General features: G+C 35.2%; 1 long non-coding RNA gene across 2 annotated transcripts; it reads right to left on the bottom strand.

Moving 5' to 3' along the window:
- Positions 1-763: 763 nt before the first annotated feature.
- LOC103890616 (uncharacterized) lies at positions 764-5,627 on the bottom strand. Of its 2 annotated transcripts, none has more exons than XR_010140153.1 (3): positions 5,581-5,627; positions 4,421-4,529; positions 764-1,203 (listed from the first exon to the last, which is right to left on the bottom strand). It is a non-coding gene; the product is annotated as an uncharacterized LOC103890616 (long non-coding RNA). The 2 variants fall into 2 exon arrangements; XR_654929.3 differs by having other exon boundaries at positions 764-1,215; positions 5,581-5,620.
- Positions 5,628-7,466: the final 1,839 nt, after the last annotated feature.

The following is a 7,466-nucleotide window of genomic DNA, read 5'->3' as shown; positions in this document are numbered from 1 at the left end:
TGCATACATAGCTGAGTATAATGACACATAGCTAAAGTAGGGTATGTCTTTTATGTGTTTTTTTGGATGTAGATTTTTAAATCATATATACCACATTATATAAAATTGTCTCAGCTGAACTGTCTACTTGGAAACTCATTAAAATCTTTCCATAGGAAAGTTTAAACCAGCCATAGGCTTAATTCTTATTTCCCCAGTCATTTAGCATATCTATTACTACTTCTTACAGGAAGAGGTGGAAAATCAGGCACTTTGGGAATCATGGAAGCTTTCTCAGACATGATTTGGTATTACTCTGTGCACCAAATAACTCAGTGTCCTGAAGACTTGAAAAAGTTAATGAACAAGTCAGAAAGGGCCTTTAGGATTACCACTTAAAGGTAGCCCATGACATAAAAAATTTTGTTTGTAGAAAACAGGTCTTAGAGAACTGATAAAGTATGGTGCACACTTGTTAAACATTAGCCCCAAGTTCCCATTTAAGCCATATTATATTTCTGAATTACAGTTTAGACAATTATGAAAGTTTGCATGATTCACCCTGATACAGGAATCACTATCCAGGGAGCTAAATGCTTCAATGAGTTTCATATTTTAACTGGTAGGTAGACAAGAAAGAGCAAGAACAAAGGACATGACAATGCAAAGCTGTACCAGAGCAATCCATTGAAAATGACCCAATGTAGTCCAAAGACAATATTAATTGACTGAATTAATAGTTTTTGAAAAATAAAATGTAGTAAAATTAGTTCTGATGTGGAGATAGGGTGGAAGAAGGTCAAGTTTTATTTTGTTTGTAAAAAGTATTCCATTAAAGCTATGTGGTAAAATTATGTTTTATACCATTTATGAACATCAAAGTACTAAGATAAAACACAACTTTCTTAAAAGTACAGCAGCAACATACTTTAAAAAAAAAAAAAAGCAAGAATATGATGACTGGTAAAAGTGTCTCGTTGAAGAACACCCCCATTGAGGAACTTGGGTATCAAAGGAGCAATAAATGGAAAATATCCTGTTCAGTCATAGAAAGTTTGAATCTGCTTCATGTCAAAGTGTCACTGCGGCAGAGTTTTTTGTCAGGCATTCATCCTGACTGCTTTTTTCTGGTTTTCCTTTCCTTCCCAGTCATCTGAGGGATCCCCTCCCCTATTTGTTTCTCTTTCACTTCTTTCTTCCATTCTTTTTCTTCTAGTCTTCATGCTGTTAACAAAGCTATAATTCATTAAAAATTGAAAATGATTTTTTTATTGAAATCACATGCAGACAGATTCATATTATATATTAGCAAAAATACATGTACACTTTAGTCACCATTGTAACTCAAACAAAGAATTTGGGAGTTGTTTATAGTATCATACATATTAGATGAGTGAATTAATCATTACAGCATCACATTCCTACTTAGCACACCACTTAGTGCATTATAAAATCAGGAACATACCAGACCCATTCCATAAGAAACCTTTGGGGAAATACAGGAAAAATCTGAAGATGGTTCATGCCCTTTTCCCGTGGCTTGCATAGCACTGTGTGGCTGTTCACATGCACCTCTATACACTCCTTGCCTTCCGTGTTTCCCCATTCAGTCCCCCTCGCTGTCATTCCGTCATTTGCATGCTCCTTCTTGCCACATGATATTTTTGAATTCTGTTAAATTTGCTTATACCATATTTACTTTTATGCTCTTACTTTTACTAAGTCCTACTGATACTGAGCACAATTTCTGGATCACTCAGATGTGCAGTAATGTTAATATAGGGATGAAATGTCCTTAAGACAAAAGCATACAGTAGTTGTGTTTGTGATGTGGCATGTCAACATATTAAGACAATTCAACTAAAATAAAGATTTGATTGACTGTAATGAAGTGAAGAAATTCAACTGATTGCTTGCATCTCATGCCCTGCAAAAATGAGTTGATTGAACCTTTTTCTTCCCTCTTCCCCCAACAATTTAACTTGTTTATATGTTTTTGAAATATACAGTTTCTTTGGGGTGTCTGTTTAGAAGCCTGAAAAAGGCATTACTAAAAGAAAAAAGGCAATCAATAACATGCTTATTCTAAAGTAACAACAACAAAAAGTTTTTCGTCTTTAAGAAGGACAAAAAATCCAAACAGCACATGTTTTTAAAAAGTAAAAATTTTTTAAAAATAAATGCAATGTTAAGTACAAAATTTGCTTAAAAATTTAATATGGCATGTTAGTAATGGCATTATAAAATGGTGTTTTTATTGGATCATTTATATATTGGTACTTTTTTGGAAAATAATTGGCATTATGTTGACAAAAATTAGAACACAAGCTGGCAATTTATTTAAAATGTTCATACATCTGACCCAGTAATACAACTACAATAAATGTAGCTTATAAATGTAAATTTAAAATGAACACCAAGATTTATGTTCAAGGCTACTATTCTTACAGCAGTGCTCTAAACAGCAAAAAAAGACAGTAACCTATATTCTGATGATATGTATATATTTATATTATGGCAAACCTATAGAATTTAATATTATGCAGATATTGAAAATCAGATTTTCAAGGAGTACTACATGGCATAAAAATGTATGTAATGTTCAGGAAGAAAATGAAGGATATTAAATTGTATATGTAGCGATTCTCAATTTATAAATGTAAATAAATACATATGAATAAAATACAGAGATAGGAAGATAGATACATCGAAATTGGAAGGAAACATACAAAAACAGGGGTGATATTTGGATAGTAGAATTACAGGTGATTTTGATGTTATTTTTACACTTTTCTGTGTTTTCCAAATTTTCTTCAATCACAAGTGTTAATTTTTTTTTCTTATCGAAGAAACAATTTTTCATCTACCTCTGTAATTTTTAATAACTTAATTAAATTCTGTCAGATAACCTAACAAGTACCAATGTTTCCTTCTTTCTTAAACTCTCACCTTAAATGTTTTCCCTTACATACTACTGCTGACTCACAACCACACAAGGGCATCCCATCCCTTGCCATCTACCCTGATAGACTCTCCTCATGCTTTGGACTCTTGAAACATAGGACTTTGTAGATTCATCACTCAGATATCATTGTTGGTGATCACAATGTCTTAGACAGGGGTCCTTAAAAGCAAAGACTGAGAAAGGGCTTCAGATATATGTGACATATTGAAGGAGTGATCTTTAGGAAAAACCTAGAAGGCAGTAGATTAAGCTGAACAGTGAGGGAGAAAGAGCAAAGGAGAGATGTGGTCTCAGGTAAAGTATAGCCTTGGCTGATGCCCAGGAAACTGGGGCATAAATCACACCTCCCACAATCACACCCCCCAAGAAACAACCTTGTTTCACCTTGAGGATATGTGCCCAGGCTTTTGTACCCCCAAACCAGTCAGCCATTGCTGACCCAGAAGGGTGGGGAAAGGTGGCGCTGTAACCCCAGCAGGTGGCTCCTATCAGCAAAGGGCAAGCCTCCAGAAAGAACACAAAACACCTGAGTACAGATGCACCAGCTGGCAAAGGAAATCTGGTGGAGCACTAACCATGTCTCCTACCCACAGTGATAATGAAAAGAGGAGGAGAAGGAAACAGGAGGAGGAGAAAATTTCAAACAAGTGCAGGCAATGTGGAAAGGACACAATTTTTAAGCGATGTTCCCCTCCCAACTTGGAAGAATGGTGATTCAGGCAAGAAACTGCAACATTCTGGTAGAATAGAATACCACAGTAGATTGAAATCATGTGAAGGCATTTAAAAATTCCAAAAAGTTTTTAATATAGGAGTTTAAGTAGATTGCTGCTTAGATGAACTCTCTATTTGCTCTGACCTCCCAAGAAAGTTTGAAGAGCAGGTACACTTAATTTCCTCTAACACTAATACTTTTTCCATACAAATGTGAGGCTTAAATGCAGCTGCTAGGTTTTCCCAAGAGATGGCTTAATTTTGGAATCAGATGAAAGAACTCTTTGGTCTGGTGGTCCAAATTATTGAGACACTCAGGGACAAGGAGATCCGTAAACTATGCTATAAAAACATGATGAAGACGCCAAAAGCAATTGCAACAAAAGCAAAAATTGACAAATGGGATCTATTTAAACTAAAGAGCTTCTGCACCTCAAAAGAAACTATTAACAGAGTAAACAGACAACCTACAAAATGGGAGAAAATTTTTGCAAACTATGCACCTAACAAAGTCTAACATGCAGTATCTAGAAGGAACTTAAACAAATTTACAAGAAAAAGACAAACAACCCCATTAAAAAGTGGGCAAAGAACATGAACAGACACTTTTGAAAAGAAGACATACAGGCAGCCAACAATCATATGAAAATAAGCTCACATCACCAATCATTAGAGAAATGCAAATCAAAACCACAATGTGATACCATCTCACACCTGTCAGAATGGCTATTATTGAAAAGGCAAAAAATAGCAGATGCTGACCTGGTTGTGAAGAAAAAGGCACACTTATACACAGTTGGTGGGAGTGTAAATCAGTTCAACCATCTGTGTCCTTTCCATGTGGAAGACAGTGTGGCGACTCCTCAAAGACCTAAAAACAGAAGTGCCATTTGACCCAACAATCCCATTACTGGGTATACACCCCAGGGAATATAAATCATTCTATTATAAAGACACATGCATGCATATGTTGATTGCAGCACTATTCATAATAGCAAAGACATGGAGTCAGCATAAAAGCCCATCAGTGATACACTGGATAAACAAAATGTGGTACATATATACCATGGAATACTATGCAGCCATAAAAAAGAATGAGATCATGCCTTTTGCAGGAACATGGATGGAGCTGGAGGCCATTTTCCTTAGCAAACTAATGCAGGAATAGAAAACCAAACACCGCATGTTCTCACTTACAAGTTGGAGTTAAATGATCAGAACACATGGACACATAGAGAGGAACAACACACACTGGAGTCTATCAGAGGGTAGTGGGTGGGTAGGAGGGAGAGGCTTAAGAAAAATAACTAATGGGTATTAGGCTTAATACCTGGGTAATGAAATAATGTGTATAGCAAACCCCCATGACACATGTTTACTTATGTAACAAACCTACACATGTACCCATGAACTTAAAAGTATAAAAATAAAAACCTCTACCCTTCCTAGCTTTAATTTCTTGGTGATTCCAACAAATATGATAAACTTTCCAAATGTTCCTCTTCACTCAGTCATGCTCTGTGGGTTGTGCTGTGAGGGGTAGTTACAGCAGCACCTTGGTAGCAGAACAGTCTATGTCTATCCAGAATTATTTCCATGCTTTGCAAGGCCTACATCTACAAGTTCAAAATCTGCCGTCATTTGAGTGACAAAGTCAATCAAGTCCATTCTTGGATATTAAGTAGGTCAGAAAACTCTTTGGTTTTCAGCACATTCTGACCAGATTGTACAGAACCAACAAAGAGGATATTTTTCTCTTTAACTCCCTCACAATTTAGAGAGAAGACCCAAAGTAGATTGTGCAAATATTGAGGGGTATAAACACAGAATATATAGAAAAAGGGGGAAAATGTTAGAAATGCTAGAAATAAGAAAGAAGTACATATAAAAAAGAGACATTTGAAAAACATCTTTCTCTTTACCAAGCAATTTGTTTCCAAACTTTTTCGTGGCTCCGGCTATAGCCTTCAGGAAACTCGATGATGTCATTTCCTTTCAATTGGCCAGTTACATAAATGTTGGAAAACAGCCATTTAAAACAGCCCTCAAACAGATGGCCATGTGTGTAAATGCCAGAAAGTGAGAACAGCCATTTGCAGTTATTTATTTATTTTTTTACCCCACACATGGTATAATGTTTATTTTACAACCTCTCTTATGGACTTATGTGGATCATTCTTGTCATTTTTCTAGGGAAAAAAAAAAAAATCCCAGAGGAAGCAGTCATAAAATACAAAAGACAAATTATGAAATAGTGAAAAATAAGGTAATGAACAGAAGTGAGCATAGCGTTGGGAGAATATAAACCATCAAAGAGTGGTCCATACAGTGCTATTCAAATGATCAAACATTCCAGGGAAAAAAAAAAATCTGTAACTGTCAGGAGGTTTCAAGCAAGGGGAATTGTTCAATGAGGAAGGTAAATCCATCCTATGATCCCAAAGAAGTTAAAAATGGAATGGAATGCCTGCATGGTTTTTACCAAAAAAAAAAAAAAAAAAAAAAAGCACACTTTATGGATTTACTTTTATTCCTTCAAAGCAAATTTAAATGTAGCTACAGAGTTCCTCCACAAGCACTGACCTACATATCCCCCTGTTCCAAGTACATATTGATGCAATCAAGAGAAGTTTACACTTTTGTAACTGTGAAGAATTTCAGTTATGCATAATAAAACACAGCAAGGAGTTTGAGCCTTCTCAGCTTCAAAAACCAAATTCTGTTCTTGTCTGCCACGGCTGATACTAGCATTTCCTGTCCTTTCTACTAGTGAAAATTGTGTTATTTTGATAGCTAGTACAGCAAATGTTACGCAGTTTCAAAGAAAGGTAAGTTAATTCTTTGCAAATTCTATCAATTGGCTTCCTGTATTTAATATTTAATTGAAATATTAAAATATATTTTAAAAATCAACTTCCTGTATTTAATATTGTATTGAAATATTAAAATGTATTTCAATTAAATATTAAGAACATGTAAATTAAATATATATATACTTATTTAAATCCAGATGACATGGGTGTCAATAGGGAGAGAAAAAGTAAGGGTAAGCTAATCATGGTCCTTCTTTTGATGGTTTTCTTCTTTGTGAAAATATTTATTTCCCATGGAGATTAGAGAATTCAATTTCCCTTTCATTGGTGAAATTTCCACAAGTATGTAGCTATGCATTCTAAATTCTACTTGAATATATAACAGCAAAATGTCACTGACTTATTTGTTCACATATAATTATCAAACATCAAATATAGACCAAAGGTTGTGCTAGAAGTGGGTGATAAAGAGATACCAACTGAGGGATCATTTACCAAAACAAGTCCAATATTTTATAGACTGTCTATTTAAATATTACTTTTTTTAATGCTTCTACCTAGTTTTGAGCTACTCTAACACTTGAATTACAGGAAAATATTTGGAACTCTGCTATTTCCCATGAGACTTCTATACCTCTTGGGTCAGGGAAGGACAGTTTTAGAGACCCTGCTACCTTTAGGTAGGATTATGTCCTCAAAAGGTTTTTGTGCTTACTTTGGACCCTGCTGCCTGAACTCCACCAAGCAGAGTAATAAGTTCCATATGCCCATTTTTTTGAAGAACACATTTTCAAAGCAGCAAATGTTTTGACGGATTGGCTCTTGGAGAGCATGAATACTGTTATACACATCGTTTAGCATTTCACAAGGCCCCTACTGTTAAATTCTGGGAATGGGGCCAGGGTAACCTACCTACTGGTGCTCTAAGTAACGTTAAAATATTGAGAATTCTTAACTATCATGCTTCACCAAGACATATTTGGAATGTGAGAATT

This window comes from Pongo abelii, chromosome 4 (genome assembly GCF_028885655.2).
Source record: "Pongo abelii isolate AG06213 chromosome 4, NHGRI_mPonAbe1-v2.0_pri, whole genome shotgun sequence".
Lineage (NCBI taxonomy): Eukaryota > Metazoa > Chordata > Mammalia > Primates > Hominidae > Pongo > Pongo abelii.
This window is presented reverse-complemented; position numbering and strand designations above follow the sequence as displayed.